Source organism: Dasypus novemcinctus, chromosome 24 (assembly GCF_030445035.2).
Source record: "Dasypus novemcinctus isolate mDasNov1 chromosome 24, mDasNov1.1.hap2, whole genome shotgun sequence".
Taxonomy (NCBI): Eukaryota; Metazoa; Chordata; class Mammalia; order Cingulata; family Dasypodidae; genus Dasypus; species Dasypus novemcinctus.
The window spans coordinates 30544336-30562656 of NC_080696.1; the positions used below are offsets into that span (position 1 = coordinate 30544336).

Consider the following 18321-nt stretch of genomic DNA (forward strand, 5'->3'; position numbering starts at 1 on the left):
CTATTTGAGAACATCAGTCTTCCCCAGGATGTGGGTATATCTTCACTCTCACTATATGGGTTTCTATCCAATGATATAATCCACTATGGCAACATGAGCACTCACACACTCCCTAGGAGCCTGTCCTGCATCGGATGATCCCCTTTAAGCCTCTTAAACAAGTAACCTTCCTTATTATATTTTTTTAAAAAGTTTTCTCAGCATTATACTCCCAACCAAATACCTGACAATTACCTATGTTCATATGTTCCCCCACCCTCCCCCCAATTTCTTGGGCAATATTACCCATCCTCCCATCCCTAGCCCCCCTCAAGCCCGCAAAGCCCCACCAAAGGTAACCCTATTCCCCCATTTTATCCCTTCCTTGTACAAATACTTACCTCCAGTTTATCATAGATTTCTCCCATGTAGGTGTCAGCTTACATCCTTCCTCTATCCCCCAATTTCCTTTAAGCCTATCATCCAGCCTCTAGCTCTTGAGGCAGCTTGGTTTACTTATAAATAAATATTCTTTATAAAGTCAAGAAATTTCTGGTACTTTGTGTCAGCACACCTTTGGCTAACTAATAAAAAACCATCTAATGAGGCAGAGATTATTACTGGCCCCAAGAATAGAAGAGGAAGTCAAAGGATGGAAGATTTGGCCACGGTCACACAACTAGTCAGGCATATTGATTTGAGCCCAGATTTCTGTGACTTGGAGCTCTGCTCTGACTAACCATGATGTCTGAGTCTTGTATCTCTGTCCAGCCAAGGAGCAAGTCCTCTGCTCTCCATTTCAAGTCTCCAGGGTTGAGAGCTTCTATCTGAACTCCTAGGCCCATACACATGACCCAAGATTCCAGGAACAAATTGGTGGACAGACCCTGAGCTCTGGCAAGCCCAGAGTTCATTGGTAGTTCCCCCAGTCCCATCCTTTCTCTTGTCACCTCCACCCACAAACACCTAGTTGCTAATTCAGAGTTTGGATGGATTTGTGCTGCCATTTTGCCTGCTCTGTGCTATTGACTCCAGATGAGAAGGAGCATGTTTCTGTTCCTTGGGAGTGAGATATTTGTCCACTTCTGATCCTCCATGACTGTCTGCAATGAATATTTTCCCCCCTAAGAAAGTCAGCATTGTTTTTGCATCACCCACAGATAGCCTAAATTATTTGCATCCTCTCTGATTTTCTCATTGTCGGTCTACCTAAAGGTTTGTGAATTTTATTAATTCACAATTGATTCTTTCAATTGTTTTTTGATTCTCTATTTCAGTTATATGCTCTAATCATTATTTGTGTGTGTGTGATTCCACTTTTTTTTTTCAAATTCTAGTCAATTTATTCATTTTCTAAAAATATTACATTAAAAAAATATGAGGTCCCCATTCACCCCCACCGTCCCCACCCCACCACTCCCCCCACAATAACACTCTCCCCCATCATCATGACACATCCACTGCATCTGGTGAGTACATCTCTGGGCATCGCTGCACTCCGTGGCCTGTGGTCCACACCATAGCCCACACTCTCCCACGTTCCATCCAGAGGGCCATGGGAGGACATACAATGTCCGGCAATTGTCCCTGGAGCACCACCCAGGACTACTCCAAGTCCTGAAAATGCCTCCACATCTCATCTCTTCCTCCCATTCCCCGCACCCAGCAGCCACCATGGCCACTTTTTCCACACCAATGCCACATTTTCTCGATTATTAACCACAATAGTTCATGAATAGAATATCATTAAGTCCACTCTAATCCTTACTGTATTCCTCCTTCCTGTGGACCTTGGCTTGGTTGTGTCCATTCCACATCTATGTCAAGAGGGGGCTTAGATTCCACATGGATACTGGATGCAATCCTCCTGCTTTCAGTTGTAGGCACTCTAGGCTCCATGGTGTGGTGGGTGACATTCTTCAACTCCATGTTAGTTAAGTGGGGTAAGTCCAATAAATCAGAGTGTAGGAGCTGAAGCCTGTTGAGGCTCAGGGCCTGGCTATCATATTGTCAGTCCAGAAATTCAAATCCCCTAGATATATCTTAAACCCCAGCACCAACTACAATTCCAGTAAAGTAGCATGAAAGGCTTGTGAAAAGAGATCCCATCTGAGTCCAGCTCCATCACACAGAAACACCAGCTCCAAAGAAGGGCCAACTGACACGGCAGTGAACCCCATCTGCCATGTGCTCTAATCATTATTACTTCCTTCTTTCTGCTGTCTTTGAGTTAACTTGCTCTACTTTTTCTCCTTCTTAAGGTGTAAATTTAGGTTATTGAGTTAAGATCTTAAATTTTCTGAGGGTTTCTGTGCTACCTTTTTGATAAGATCCAAACTTCTAGGGCCACCTCATTAATAGGTCAGGCAGAAGAGTCTCCAGTCCCTAAGGACAGACTGCTTTCCCTTCACCTCTCAGTTGCCAAACAGCACTTCTTCCTTCTTACTGCACCCCAAAGCCAAGTACTTTAGAAAGTTCCCCTTTAAATTATGCCAGGCCCTTTAATCACATCAGTTCTTTTAAAATGTTCCTGCCCCTTTGTATTAGTTTCCTACTGTCTCTGTAACAAATTACCATGAACTCAGTAGGTTTAAAACAACATAAACTTATTATCTTACAGTGCTGGAGACCCAAAGTCTAAAATATGTCAGCTGAGCTGCATTTCTTAGGGATGATCTAGTAATAAATCTGTTTCTTTGCCTTTTCCAACTTCTACCAGCTGCCCACATTCCTTAGATCAAGGCCCCCATCACTCCAGTCTATGCTTCTTTTGTCATTTCCTTCTCTGACTTTCTTTTGCCTCTTTCACTTATAAGGACCATTGTGATTGTATTGGGCCTGCACAGATATTCTAGGATCATCTCCCCATCTTAAAGTCCTAAATTTAATCATGTCTACATATCCTTCTGCCAAGTAAGGTAATATATTCACAGGTTTCTGAGATGAGGACAAGGGCATCATTGGGTGGTCATTGTTCAACCTACTACACCCCTTAAATGGTGTCAACAATTTGACACCAAGGATACTGTGAATCTAAACTCTATGGTCTGATCTGCCAGACACTTTTACAGTATTTTCAGATTTAAGTGGATTTAATCTTTGTGTTGATTCCAAATAACCCTTAGGCTCCTCTGCAAGTTGCCCTTACTGTTTTTTTCTGGATAAAGATGGAATCTCAGTCTAGTAAGAGATTGTGCATGAGGACTTAGTGATTTTTCTCTTTTTCTGCTAACATTTGCCTTGCTGTTTTGGAATTATCTCTTCAAACAAATCTGAGAGCCTGGTTTTGGTTTTGCATAGAATTTGCTTTTCCTTTTTTGTTTCTCTTTTGATTGGGGTGGGGGGAGTTGGAGATAAGCAGCTATGCTGCCATCATTGTCCTCATCAACACAAAAGTCAAATGAAGATGCTCAAGTGCATTGGTCTAAAGTTTTCTATCCCACAGCTCAAGCCTGCTCTACCTCCAAACCAGGGCTCCATTGTTAGCACAGAAGATTCATTGAGGTTGAGAATTCAGTGTCCATATGATTCTACTACCTTTATAATTGTGTCCTATGCCCAAATACTCAGCTTTTGCTTCTGCCCTCTGTCTATAGGTGATAAGAATCTACAACATTGCCAAAAAAATCCTCTGGCTTTCTCCTTAGCTTTCAACTAGCAAATAGGCACTCTCAGACTTTCATTGTCCTTTCCAAAGGACTGATGGCCCAGCAACAGCCATTTAATTCCAGTTTTTTAAATGACTATTTCCCAACAATTTTTCAAGTGAAAAACTGAAGCCAAGTTATACTCTTTCTCTAGCATAAGATGAAAATGCACTACTGGTGAGAGTGTTAATAACTGCACCACTATGGCAACCTAGGTGCTACCCATGCTCCACTTAACATTAGTGGTAGTTCCTGATGGCCCTCAGCAGGTAAGTGATCCTCTTCCAAATTTTCATATTAGCAACTGCTTTCCTGGCCACTCTCAGTACCAACTCTCATAACTTCATTTCCCTGGGAAGCAGAATCTGAAATGGATATAAGAATACAGGAAACCTATTGTGGAATGCTGTCAGGATCAACATGAGGGGAAGAAAACCAGACTAGCAGAGGGAGGCATTGTACAGCAATGCAGATACACACACAAAAACCCAGGTGTACAGCTATGATGGTATCTAGGATTGTTTCAGATGAGGGGGAGGAGGTGAACCTTTTTTTACCCTCAATTCAGCCTACAGCTCCATGTGGGCTGCCCACATAGAACAAGATGTGACCTGGGTGTAGTGCAGTGCTCCTCAACTGAGACAGACTCCCAGAAGGTGACTCAGCTGAGAATGTTGGCCCCCAACATTTCTGACAGCAACAGATGAAAGGTCTCCACTCCTTCCTTAAGGGGGTACCAGCATTATTTTACTATAAAAGAAATTTTAATATCTTTGTTTGATTTTTAAACCAAAATTGCTCATTGTAAAAATGCAAAGAATCCAAAAATGTGCATCTAACTTTGTGTTTTCAACAAAGATTTCAGATAATATCTGGGGTCAAGTTAGACTAGGTCATGTTTGAAGCCCCTCCCAAGCATGAGTGCTCATTTCCTTGACAGACCAGGGTGTTTGCCAGAGATATCATTAAGTCAGGCCATTCTGAGGACCTCCATGACTCCCGAGAGCATGGAAGTCATCCAGCACCACCCCCAGTGCTAAGCAGGGAAGCCCTGAAACTCCCATGGTGAAATCCATCCTTACTCCACCTGCAGGCCACACTGATGCATATTCCCATGGCTCTGAGAGTCTCAAGGATCATCCTAAGGGGCCAGAGGAATGGACTTCCCTAGGTTTGTCTCCCACTAATCTGATGATCTCCCTAAACTCTCTGGTCCTCAATTTCCTCATCAGAATGGGAAAAAATAATAGCTGACTCAAAGAGTGGTGAGAATCAAATAAGTAAATCAAGTGACATAATTATGCATCACTGAGTACTGTGATAGTAGGAATATCCTCACATCTGAGAAGGGGGATGAGTGAGAATGAGGAATCTCATTCGATGCCCAATGCACAGATTCAAAAGCTTCAGAGAATTGATGGACTCATGAGGCCTCAGATAGAATAAGTGGAGGCCCTGGGAATGGACTCCTGTGTGCCTCCTCTAATGCCTCCTCCAGCCCCATGATTTCCAGGCCCAGAGCTGTGTACTACACTTCTGGTAATTGTCCTTCTAGGCTACAATGTGCTGCTGGCAGTAGGTGTCCCTGTATCTATGTCTGCAGGAAACAGAGGGCCTGAGTGTAAGTTGAAGGGATTGGTTCAGACATCAGGGAGAGGGGAGAAGCCAAGGTCTAATCCCAAAATGAGCAAGGTCAGCAAGGAGGTCCAGCCGAGGATGTCCTATGTGTCACACAGTGTCAGGGACTATCTGGACTGAAGAGAAGGAAGAGTGTGGTGTTCTGCTGTAGTTGGGCTAGTTAAGGGTTTCCAAATAGTATCCTCCATGTCCTAGGTGTTCTATGGAGGAAATGGGCAGAAGGGGGCTGAATGAGGGAAAACTGAGATGTGGTTCCCTTGGAGACCATCTCTAGATTATTTGAATAGTGGTGCTCCATGGGAACAAGAGCAATGCACTTTCTAAAGTAATATTGAGAACGCTTAGATTGGCAGCTCTAAGAGATGTTCCTGCCATGACACTCTGTTTGACTGAGTGGAAGGGACTGGGAAGGGGATCAAGATGCCCAGAGAAAGGTTGAGATCAGAGCAGTCCTATCTACGGACTTCCTATCCATTCATGACAGCAGCCAGGAGGAGAGCAGTGCTGGGGTATAGTAGGCTCTCAGGAAGCATTTCTTGAATGATGAACAGATAAATAAAAATGGACGTTTACCCACAGCTACTCTCTTCCTTTCCTACTACATGGGACCCTCTATCTCTGCTGCCATCTTCCAGCCTTAGAGAAGGACCTGACTGGGAACTTCTTCAGACTCTGCTCCTCATGCCTCCCCTCCCTGGACACATTCTCCTATTGCTCCTTCTCACTATCCTTGATGCCCCAGAGCTGTGTCCTGTGCCCTGGGTCTGAAAACTTACTGACTTCCCCAGAATGTGAGAAACAAGTCAAGTTTCCTAAACATATTCAGATAATGCTTTTCTGCACCATGGACTTGGCCGTGAACCACATACTCTTATTCATCTTTTCAAGAGTTATTCTCATCTTCTGATTTTCTGCCCACCCCTGACTCCCAGCCTTGCTGAGGTTCTATATGCCTCCTGACTATAAATGAACACCCAACCCTGTTTTTTTAAAAAAGTATTCTCCTCAAAGCTAGAAATTTCCCTCTATTCTCCCTATTATGAAAATACTAATTCTTCTATCACCCTGCATCTCTCCCAATCCCATTACTCATGGTAAATTTCCATGAAGGTCCAAAGCCTTGGAGTCCTCTTTACTTCTCTCTTTCATTTCTATTCCATATCAACTCTTTCATCAAAATGCTAATATTCATTTGCAAGTATGCTTATATTCAGTGGTCAATGAATATTGAATATTTTTTCTTTGGAAAAAGAAACCTGAGTTGTAGCACTTGCCAATTTCTGTTGTGTAAATATTTCTATTGTGGGTAGATTTCAAGCCATCAACAGCTGAACAGCAAGACTGCAAGCTTCCTGAAAAGTGCTCTCATGAGCTGGTGGTACAAACAGCACCAACATACCACTGAATTGTGTCCATAAGCTGAGCACTTCTCTGTTCCTCTTCTACTCTTGGTCCCGGAAGGCACTATCATCTCATCTTGGATCATTTATAAAGCCTTCAGCTGTCTTCTCTCTTTCAGCCTTGGCTCCTAAAGAAGTCAGAATGATTCTCTGGAAATAGGATGTAGATCATATCACTCCTCTTCTTCTTCACTGATGTATCCACATGACTCACTTCTCCCTACTTTCTCTCTGCTCCCATCTCACTTTATTAAAGACACATTCCCCCAACCCTCTCTATAAAATATTATTTCCCTTCTCACTCTTGTATTCCAACTTCTCTTACTCTGATTATTTTTTTCCCTTAACCCTATTACCATCTGAAATACTAAATACAGGCAGTCCCTTGTTTTGTACAATAGTGTGGGACTATAAAAACAACTGCAAAATGAAACCATGGAAAATGACCTAATAATCAATGGGAGAAATCATGGACATGAACAGAAATTTGCACACCAATGTCATAGCAGCGTTATTCACAATTGCCAAAAGACAGAAACTGCCCAAGTGTGCCTCAGCGAATGAATAGATAAACAAAATATGGTGTATATACATATGATGGAATATTATTCAGCTGGAAGAAGGAGTGAAGCCCTGATTCATGATGCGAGAACATGGGTGCACCTTGAGGACGTTATGTTGGGTGTAATAAGCCAGACACGAAAGGACAAATATTGTATTGTCTTCTAATATGAACTAATTATAATAAGCAAACACATGGAGTTAAAATCTAGAGTATAGGCTACCAGGAGTTAGAATGACAGTAGAGAACGAGCAGCTGATGCTTAATTTGTGCAGAAATTTGAATAAGGTTGATTATAAATGCCTGGAAATAGAGGTGGTGGTAGCACATTATTGTGGTGTAATTAACAGTGGTAATTTAAGGCTGTGATTAGGGTTCAAAGGAGAAATTTAGGGTTGTGTGTGTTGCTAGAAGGAAAGCTAGAGGATCAAACACAGGGCTGCATAACATAGTGAACACTTAGTAGATGATAACTCTGGTTAGTAGTACAAATATAAGAACTTTCTTCCATGGAAATATAATAATCAATGGAAAAATAAATATTGTTCTGTGACTTTTAAGTTTTTGTCAAAATATTAAAAACCCTCTTACTGCCAGCTATAAATGTACAAGCAAATGAGATATTCTTAAAATTAGTACTTATTTAATACTCTGCAATTTAAAGTATTAGAAGCATTGAGAATTAAGGTGTTTTCTATCTATGGAAAAAATTATGATGAGTAAACAATTCTTGCCTTCTTTTCAATGTATAATTTATCATATGGAGCCAATAACTCCCTCTGCCTTGGTAAATTGTCATACTCTTTCCTAAGTTTACATCAGCTTCAAACACTTTATCCTTTTCCATTTCAATGTTGTGAAATCCTTCCAAGAGTTCCTTTGGTGTGATGTTTTCCTGCTGTCACTTCTTGTGGGGCATCTTCATCCTTTTCATCACCTTCACTTTTTTCATTTATGTTGAGAAGTTCACTTTCCTTAAGTTCCTCAGGCTCCATATCTAGAGTCTCTGGAACAGCAAGTATCTCAGTATACCCAAGTCAGCTATCTCTTTTACATCTCCATTTACATTCTATTTGAATTTCACTTCCACCATATTCACTTTTTGGCTCCTTTGCTCCACTTCGAGCTTTCTTGATGAAATCCTTATTTCAAATATTCATTTTTGTAAAGTATCACATGCAAGCATCTGTTATTGACACAGTGAATTGTGGACTGAAGAGTTACCAGTGATATTTGTACTTTATACATTACCCACAGACAATTTACCACAGTAACTGAAATTTGAATCATGTTTTATGGGGACTGGTATTAACTAAACTATAGTGTAAAGTGAGAACTGCCTATATTGGTCTGTTTGGTGTCTGTCTTCCTCAAACAGAATGCAAGTTCTAACAGAGAAGGAACTGTTTTTATCCACAGGGGCCAGACTACCTTATAATATGCCCTTATATATTTTTTAAATAAATGTGTGAATACTTCATTCAGGATCTTGGTTTCTGTTAGATGATGGATTTCAAAATAAAACTTTTCTCCATTCAATCACCTGACTATGCATTCTAAAGCTCTTTTTAAAGACTACTCTCTCTTCTTTGTGTTTAAAAAAATTCCATCGAAAGTTCAACATCCTCTGGAAAGGAAGAAAGTTTTAAAAACATGCACACACACACACAAATTGATAGGAGTTATGTCAAAAAGTCACAGGAACCTGTTGAAAGAACTCCAACACTCTCTGGACTGACTAAGTGCCAGCTGGGCCCTGAGCCTCATCAGAGTTGCAGCTCCTACTCTCCAGTTTGTTCTACTTGCAGAGGTCAGTTAACAGGAAGGTGAGGATGGTGAACCACCACACCAGGGAACTGAGAGTGCCTACAACTCCAAGTAGGAGAATCACATCCATCAAACATGTGGGATTTAAACCCCCTTTCGATATAGAGGTGGAGTGGACATCACCAACCCAAGGTCCACAGTAAGGAGGAATAAAATATGGATTGAGTGAATTTAATGGTATTCTACTATAGAACTATTGTGACTAGTAATGGAAGAAACTGTGGCATTGATCTGGAGATCAATGGGAAGTGGGGTATGTGGGAATCTCTTGTATTTTTTAATGTAACTTTTTTGTGTGATTTATGTATCTTTAAAAAAAAGAATTTATTTTAAAAAAAGAAAAATAAATATAGCATTGGATTAAAGCCCAAAGTACAAGATAAGTATCCATGAGTCCATATTCATATAAAAATGATTGAAGTAAGAAATTGTTGAAGGAGAAGAGACAGATTTCCAAGCAGAATTTCAAATAATTTAAGTGGTTACTCTGTGCATAAAGAGGTAGAACATAACAGCCTACTTCCTTAGCATGGGCTGTGCATAATAAGTTCCTTCCAAAGAGTACACTGTGGAAAAAATGGTGGTGAGGAAGCAATTTACATTGACGAAATGTGACAAACACTATATTAGCCAGGTAATCAAGATCAACATCAACAGTCATAGATATGTTGATAGTGTGGACCCTGCTTTTGATAAAAAAGGAACTTCACTTCTGTAGTTGTCCTCCACAATACCCATATCCTCAGGGATTCATGAGAAAAAATATCAAATTCCAATAGAGGGGCAAACTACAATTTACTACAAAATTGTCCAGATGATCAATAATGAAGAAAGTCTCAGAAAATGTCATAGCCAAAAGGAGCATAAGGAAACCTGACAACTAAATACAATGTTCTATCCTAGATGGATCCTGGAACAGAAAATGATGTAAGGTAAAAATTAAGGCTATGTGAGTAAACTATAGTCTTTAGTTAATAATAAAGTATCAGTCACACAACCCTGTAAGTAAATTTTAAAAACCACTGAATTGTGCACTTTAAATATGTGAGTCTTATGCTATGTAAATGATACCTCAATAAAGCTGTTTAAAATCATAATAATAAGGTGTTAATATTTATTCATTAACCATAACAAATATACCATATTAATGTAAGATATTAGTAATAGGGGAAACTACAATATGTGAGAACTCTCTGTACTATCATCTCAATTTTTCTATGTATCTAAAACTGTTCTATTAAAAAATTCAACATCTTGTTCTGAGTGGGATCTACTTTATTTTTTAGCATTTTTAAATTGTATTTTTTAAGATACTTAGATCACAAAAAAAGTTACATTAAAAAATACAAGAGATCCCCACATACCTCCCACCCCCCACTCCCCCACTTCTCCCACATCAACAACCTCTTTCATCATTGTGGCACATTCATTGGATTTGGTGAATACATTTTGGAGCACTGCTGCACCACATGGATAATAGTTTACATTGTAGTTTACACTCTCCCCCATACATTCAGTGGGTTATGGCAAGATAGATAATGTCCAGCATTTGTCCCTGCAATATCATTTAGGACAACTCCAAGTCCAAAAAAGCCCCCACATCACATGTCTTCTTCCCTCTCCCTGCCCTCAGCAACTATGATAGCTACTTTTTCCACATCAATGCTACAGTTTCTTCCATTACTAGTCACAATACTTACATAGTAGAATATCAATAATCCATATTTTTTTCCTCCATCCTGTGACCCTGGGATAGTATAAACCATAATGTAAACCAAAATGGAGCCATGTTTGATAGCTATGTTTCAATATCTGTACATCTGCTCCAACAAACATTACTTACTTCTTGTAACCCCTCGAGAAATAGTGCAAGGAAATGTGTGGCAGGAAGACCCCTTTGCTAATACACCCACATTTTATCTCACTTCACACTTCTGAGATTCTCTCCTTCGCTCTTGTCCTCTGCTAGACCCAGACCCAAGTACTCAGATATAAGGACCTGAGAGGAGCTGCTTTTGTGTCCTCCATGTCATTCACCCCAAGGTGATGCTTCTTTGAGAATGGATGAGCTAACGTGTGTCCTGAGCCCAAGGATTCCCAGGATGGAAGATGTTCCAAAGGAGACTGTGGTGGAAGCTGCAGAAGATGGCTGTCCACCGTCTTTGGGATTGCCTCAGCTGAAGAGAGTCACCTTGTCCAAGTTCATGCCCCCTCCCAGGAAACAGCCTAAAACAATGGTGATACAACAGCCCAATACTCTCACCCAAATTCAGGACAGCTCTGAAGGAATGTCGCAGGACCAGAGCTCCATGTGGAGTCAGCTGAGGGCTACATCAGGATTTCCTTGTGTAAGGGTAAGGCCTTATTGGGAAAATAGGAATAGAACTACATTAAAAAAAATAGGAATTGCAAGTGCCTTCAGATAAATAAATAACTCAGGGCTGCCCCCAAGAAGAGTGCCAATAAATAACTTAGAGCTGCTCCCAAGAAGAGTGCCAATAAATAATATGGGGCTGCTCACAAGAAAGGGCTTTTAAAAAGAAAAAAATAAATACACTATCTTCAGCTAACCACAGTGTTCTGCTTCTGTGCCTGTTTGCTTGCTCGCTTACTCGTAAACACCCCCCTTCCTAAAAAGTTATAAAACAACCTCTTCCCTTAGACTCGGGGCTGCTCTCTCCTCTGCATAGAATGAGGCAGCTGCTGCATGGCTAATAAAGCTCTCAATTGGAACTTTATTCAAAGTCTGAGTCTGGTCAATATTGCTGGTCTATAACATTTGGAGACCCCAGCAAGGTTGATCAGCAACATCCCCCACTGCAGCAAAGTTGATCTCCTCAGACTCGGGGAGACGGGTATATTCTGGGGACGGACTGGTGGTCTAGGGGAAGGCCTTGGAGAGATGTTCCTCTGCCCCAGATGCCACCCGGCCCTGGAACTTGTCTCCACCTAAATTCTATCTGGAGAGCATCAGGAGTTCCTGGGCCCAGGATCAGCAAATGGGACATCCCTAGGAGAGTCTGTTTTCTGGAAAACCTCTGCAGAGTCTGTGGATTGTGGGGAAGTGGATCTGCTGGACACAGCAAATAGATCCCACCCACCGGTCAGAGCGAGACGTCGCTCTTGACCGTGGTTCAGGTTGTCTGGTTTGTCTCTTCATCTGTCTTAATTGTTTGTCTTTTTGTATTTCTGTTCTGTGTAATTTGTGAAAAATTATGAGTCAATTGTAAATTGTATGTTTCTGCTAATGTGTTGTAATTGTTTTATGTTTTTCTGTTTGTTCAATGTCGATGTGTATTTTGATACCTCCGGATGGTGATATAAATTAATAAAGATTTTTTAAAAAGAGCTTTTTTCAAATGGCCAAATATTAAATAAGTGCTTATATTAATACATAAGTTTGAATGTTAATAAGATATCTACAATGATAAAAATTGTAAGTCTTGATTAACAAAATTACTATAAGTCTTTAAAAAAATAGTTTTCACCTAGATTGAAATGAATATTTTTCTTCACAGGATAAAATGAAGGATGTAAAACTTAAATGTATATTAAAGAAAGTTAAAAGTTTGTGGGGAACATATGTCCAGGGTGCATGGTAATGTTTGGATATACTCATAGTGGCAACAATTAAAAACCACAGCAGGGGGGGTACTGGGTTCCTGGCCAGTGGTGCTCTGTCGTGGTCCCCAGGGGAGCAGCAACAGTCTCCCAGGTACAGTGGCGGGGACCGGGAGGGAGTGAGGGTTCAACAGTGAGCCCCTGATGCTAATGACTATGCTTGTGAGCTGATAAACCTAAAATAAGAACAAGGCCTAGAGCAACATTGTGCCTGGGAATTTCCTCCTGTCAGCCTTCATGTTACTCAAATGTGGCCAGTCTCGAAGCCAAACTCAGCATGTAAATGCAATGCCTTCCCCCCAGCGTGGGACATGACACCCAGGGATGAGCCTCCCTGGCAACGAGGGACCACTATCAACTACCAACTGATGATGCAACTGGAAAATGACCTTATATGGAAGGTTCAATGCGGATCAGCAGAATATCCACGTCTACATAAAATACCATGACTTTAAAATGCTGTTTGACCTAAAGTAAGGGGGAAATGGAAAGGAGAAATGAGTTTATATGGCTACAAGTTTCTAAAAAAGAGTCTGGAGGCTGGCAGAAGGATTGCCCTCATGCACAACTGAGCAGAGTCAGAGAGACAGATAAAGGAGATACAACCCCCAGATATTGGTTCCTTTGAGGGCTAAAGAGACCCATGGGAGTTATGGTCATGGCCGATGGGGTTAACTACCAGGTCAGATGGCCCCTCTTTGGAAATGGTGTTTATGTGTGATGAATCTGGACTCAGATGGGATCTCCCTTCATAAGACTTTCATGCTAATGTGCTGGAGGTGCAGTTAATGTTGGGGTTTAAGATATATTTAGGGGATTTGAATCTCTGGACTGACAATGTGATAGCCAGGTCCTGAGCCTCAACAGACTCCAGCACCTACAATCTGATCTATTGGACTTACCACACTCAGCTAAGATGGAGTTGAAGAAGGACAACCACCACACCATGGAGCCTAGAGTGCCTACAACTGAAAATGGGAGGATTGCATCCAGCATCCATGTGGAATCTGAGCCTCCTCTTGACATAGAGGTGCAATGGACACAACCAATCCAATGTCCACATAGAAGAGGTGGCATTGGATTGGGAAAAGTGGACATGGTGGACGATGGGTATGGGGAAAGGCAGGAAGAGATGAGAGGTGGAGGCGTCTTTGGGACATGGAGCTGCCCTGGATGGTGCTTCAGAGGTAATCACCAGACATTGTAAATCCTCACAGGGCCCACTGGATGGAATGGAGGAGAGTATGGGCCATGATGTGAACCATTGTCTATGAGGTGCAGAGGTGCCCAAAGATGTACTTACCAAATCCAATGGATGTGTCATGATGATGGGAACGAGTGTTGTTGGGGGGGCAGAGGGGGGTGGGGGGGTGGGGTTGAATGGGACCTCACATATATATTTTTAATGTAATATTATTACAAAGTCAATAAAAAAAAAAAGTTTGTGGGAATGCTGACTGAAATTTAATAAGTTTTTCCTAAAAAGTGTGTTTTGTCCTAAAATAAAATGGCTAATTTTCATAAACTCTTGGAACTCAAATGCATGTGGTAAGTTGTAGAAGGTATTGTGGTAACTTTAAGTAAGGGAATGTGTTCTGTGAAGGTAAAATTTGTCTTAAAATTATAAATAAGTATAAAAAGTTTAATGAAGCATTGTTTAAATTAAGGTATTTAAATGGCTAATTCCAACAAGTCTTTATTAAACAAAACGAATTGATAATGCTATTAATAAAAGGTAATTTTATAACAGGAAAACTTGTTGGTAGCCAGCCTCCCCTGCCAACTTACTTCTAAAAGACTGTTTCTGGTATTACATGCTACTAAGTATTTAAAGTGAAGAAAAGTTCATTATTTTAACAAGCTTGTTTAATGTTGATGGCAATTATATGTTCTAAGAAGTTTGCCTGGTAACTTAGTATGTGGGATATATGGAATGTGTTTTTATTGTTAAGGAAACAAGAGATGATTTTGTCCTAAGATAAAATGGTTGATTATTGGGAAAGAGTAGAGTGTGGGACAAAACCTGAATGAATACTGAAAGTGTAGAAGGTTTGTGGAAGAGAATTTCTTATGATTAAAATTGAGTAAGATTTGATGAGTCTGTCTATAAAGTTTTAAAAGGTTTAGTATCAAGTAGTATACCGATGTGAAGTTAAAAATGTTGTTCTTTCTCAAAGTCTCTCAAGTCATTAGTCTCTTTTAGTAAAAGTTTCCTGAACAATCAATACACACAAAAAAAAGTCTGTTTTATCAAAATAGCTTCTTGTGCGTTAACTTCATCATTTCCTCAGTGTTTAAAGAAGAAAGGGTCTTATCTCTTTTAAAAGAACATAATGTTCTAGAAATCAAATCCTGAAGAGTAGCTTTTTATTTCAAACTAACTGCAAGAGATTTGTTCCTTTATCTTAAAAGAAAAATTAAAGTAATAGTTAAGTTCATTTAATATGTTATAAGTCGAATGAAAGGTGTTTAAAAGTGTTATAAAATTAACAGGTTTAAAAAATTAATAAAAACTGTAACTAAGAGTTAAAGTCATTTATAAATGCATTTATATTATAAAACAGGGGAAAAATAATAACAAAGTAACTGAGTAAATTTAGCCTGAAACTATTATTGTAAGTATAAATTCTAAACTAACCTTTCCTTCATTTATGGTTGCTTCAAGCCTGACCTCACCCCTTGTCTTTGCCTATGGTTATTTCATGATAGCTTCTGCCCCTACAGTTCAGAAAAAAAGCTGGAACATCCCTGTCTCCTGTCCTGGTATTAGTAACCCTGCTTTCTGTCATGAATCCAAGTGTAAACTAAATTGCTGCCTGGTGGAATTCTTACCCCTTGGGTTTAAACAATCACTGGAGTCTTATTATCTCCAAGGACTGGGGAAAAAAAAGAAAAAAAAATCTACTGCCTTAACTATCAGTGTTCCTAAGAGTGGCAATTCATGAGAGAAACCAGTCTGTCTCCCTGAGGCTTCGAATAGCCTAAGTAAATATACATAAAATTAATCTTGTTGCTTATCCAAAATTCTGCTAAATTCAAAGTAAAATATAAAGTTCTGAAACAAAAAAAAAAATGGTGCTAAAGCATTGGGAGCATTTTAATTTCAAGCCATTAGTAAAAAACAAAATTCTTGTGCAAAACTGCACAGTCATAGTGCAAATTTAAAAAGTTTCAGGAATCTTCAAAATGTTTTGCAGTCACACTTATTTCATTTAAAAAAATGGAAGTTTTAAGTAACTAAAGTTATGTTTTTGTGTCAAACTATTCATGTCTGCCTATTTGCTCAAATTGTTGAGGTTAAATAGGCAGTTATATAAGTAATAAATATTTCTGGAACCCAAATTAAGCTAAACAGTATATAAAATAATGCAAATTATAAGTAACATCAATGAGTTGTGTTTCTGTGTCTAACTCTATTTGTGTCTGCCCGTTTGCTCGGTGTATGTCTTCATACATCAGGATGATAGTATCAAATTAACAAGTGAGAATTCTTAAAAGAGCTCTGTTCAAATTGTTAAAAATTAAATATGCTGTTACATATGTGAAAAATATTCTTAGAGCCCAAATTAAACTAAGCAGGATAAAAAAAGTCTTATAAAAATCTAATTATAAGAACTATTGAAAAAAGCCTCCTCTCTGTAAGAGTTTTAAGGGCAGGACTAGGTGTAGCATATTAAACCTATCTACTAGGCTGAAGAATTAAAAATCAGTTTGCCCTATAATTTCCCTGTTTAAACCTTTTAACAACCATAAAATAAGAGTAATTAATAGTTCTGTTAACAAATTTCAGTAAGTAAATGTTGGAGATTTGGACCTGAAGGGTATCAGGAATGCAAGAAAGAGAAAAAGGGGGGAGGAAACAAGCAAACAAACAAAAAGAATGAACGAGCTGCGATCAGGAGGTCTGCAAGTAATGACTCCTCAGACAACTTTATTTTCTGTATGTGGCATTATATATATTCAAACTATCGAGACAACAAGCAGTGTAACTACGCATTAACAAGACTCGTAAATTAAAATCTTATCTCAAAGTACAAAAATTCAGTATTCCTTTCAAACTATAAAGTGTGTTTACTCGTATTTCTCTCTGCCCTGGACAGCTCTATCCTGTTAACTTGAAAGACTTATTGCTGCATTCCTATGTTAAAAGCATAGCTGTGAAAACAGCATGTCTCTCTTTGTGAGACCACCATGCCTCAGTTTCCAACAAGTAAAAAAGTCCATAAAAACTATGGAAAAATCTTTCCAGGGTTATGATTAAACAAATTAAGCAATTGTATAATGTGTTTTAAAACCTGGTAGTCTGTATGCTTTTGAAACTTATTCATTTTCACAACTTAAACAAAAAAAGAAAAAGAAATTTTAGCTTCCTGTAAAGAAAAAAAGAACATTCCTTGCATAAACTATAGTAGTTTCAATTTTGTTTAGCTTAGGTGTAATCTCCCTCAGTTTACAAAGTGTCCGTTAAATATATTGGCGTTGTATGTACCGGGTCTTTTGAATAATAAAAATTATAAGTTTATATTGATAAAATTAAGCTAAAGAAAAAAGATTGTGGATGTACTCTCTTAAATAAATAAAGTAAATTTCTTTGGTTAGTAATTATAATTTAATAAGTTTATCAAAACGTAAAATAACTGGTCAGTGTGGTTATAGTCAATTATAAAAAGTTTGTAGAGCATCTTCTGGGCTGAAAATGTTTAAATAGTTCTAGTTCTAAAAGTCATTGTTAACTAAAAACTTGAATTAATATTAGTTGCAAAAAATAACTTCGTGGTAATAAAACCTGTCTGAAGGCCACCACAAGGTGCATATTTAAATAAATGGTAATAAAAAGTTATCTTGATTCTATTGAGAATCTTCTGTTTTCATTTTAATAATGAAAAATAGTTTTTCCCTCTATTACTAAAGTAAAATACCTACTATTATCTTCATGGTAAAACTGTATCAGTAAACAGTCATTTGATATATGATTTGTGGCATTAAATTATTTAAAATATATATAAAAACAAGGAATAAACTTTAACATTGTCAAACTCTCTTGTGCATTCAAACCAGGCCTTGAATACATTACATGTTGCCTCTCCATATGAGTTATTGGCTAAGCTGGTCACTGACCCCTCAATTAGAAATATTTGCTCTATCAGCCTCTGGTTCTGCTCCTGAAGTCGATGGAAACTGTGTTGCAGGTTCAAGCTCCTGCAGCAGCCAATGATGACTCAGTACAGCCAAGTGTACAATGGATATCGCCTCCAGACTGGCACTGTTCCATAGGGCCAGAGAGCACTATGCACCAGGTTAGTAGAATACTGGAAACTCTCTCTAGAATCAATGATGCTGCAACTTGCTCACTGTGTGAAAAACATGCTAAGTAAAGCCATGATACCAGGATACTGTAAGTAAAACTTAAACACAATTGGCATTATGGCCTGCTCCCATGGAGAGATAACATGTAAAGTATTACAAATCTGAAACTTAAAACTATTAATTGCAACTCAAAATCCTTATGCATTAAGTGATACATTAATTAATATTAAAGTGCTGTACTTTTATCCTGTACTAAATGTATGCCTAATAATTATAACGTTATCTTTTCTATTCTGGATCAGGTACAAAAGTATATTAAACATGTTAAATTCCTGGTAAT

At 38.9% G+C, this 18321-nt stretch overlaps 1 pseudogene; it reads left to right on the forward strand.

Annotated features, from left to right (window-relative positions):
• Positions 1 to 18321, forward strand: part of LOC101447880 (signal-regulatory protein beta-1-like) — a 118299-nt pseudogene that overhangs the window by 12202 nt on the left and 87776 nt on the right.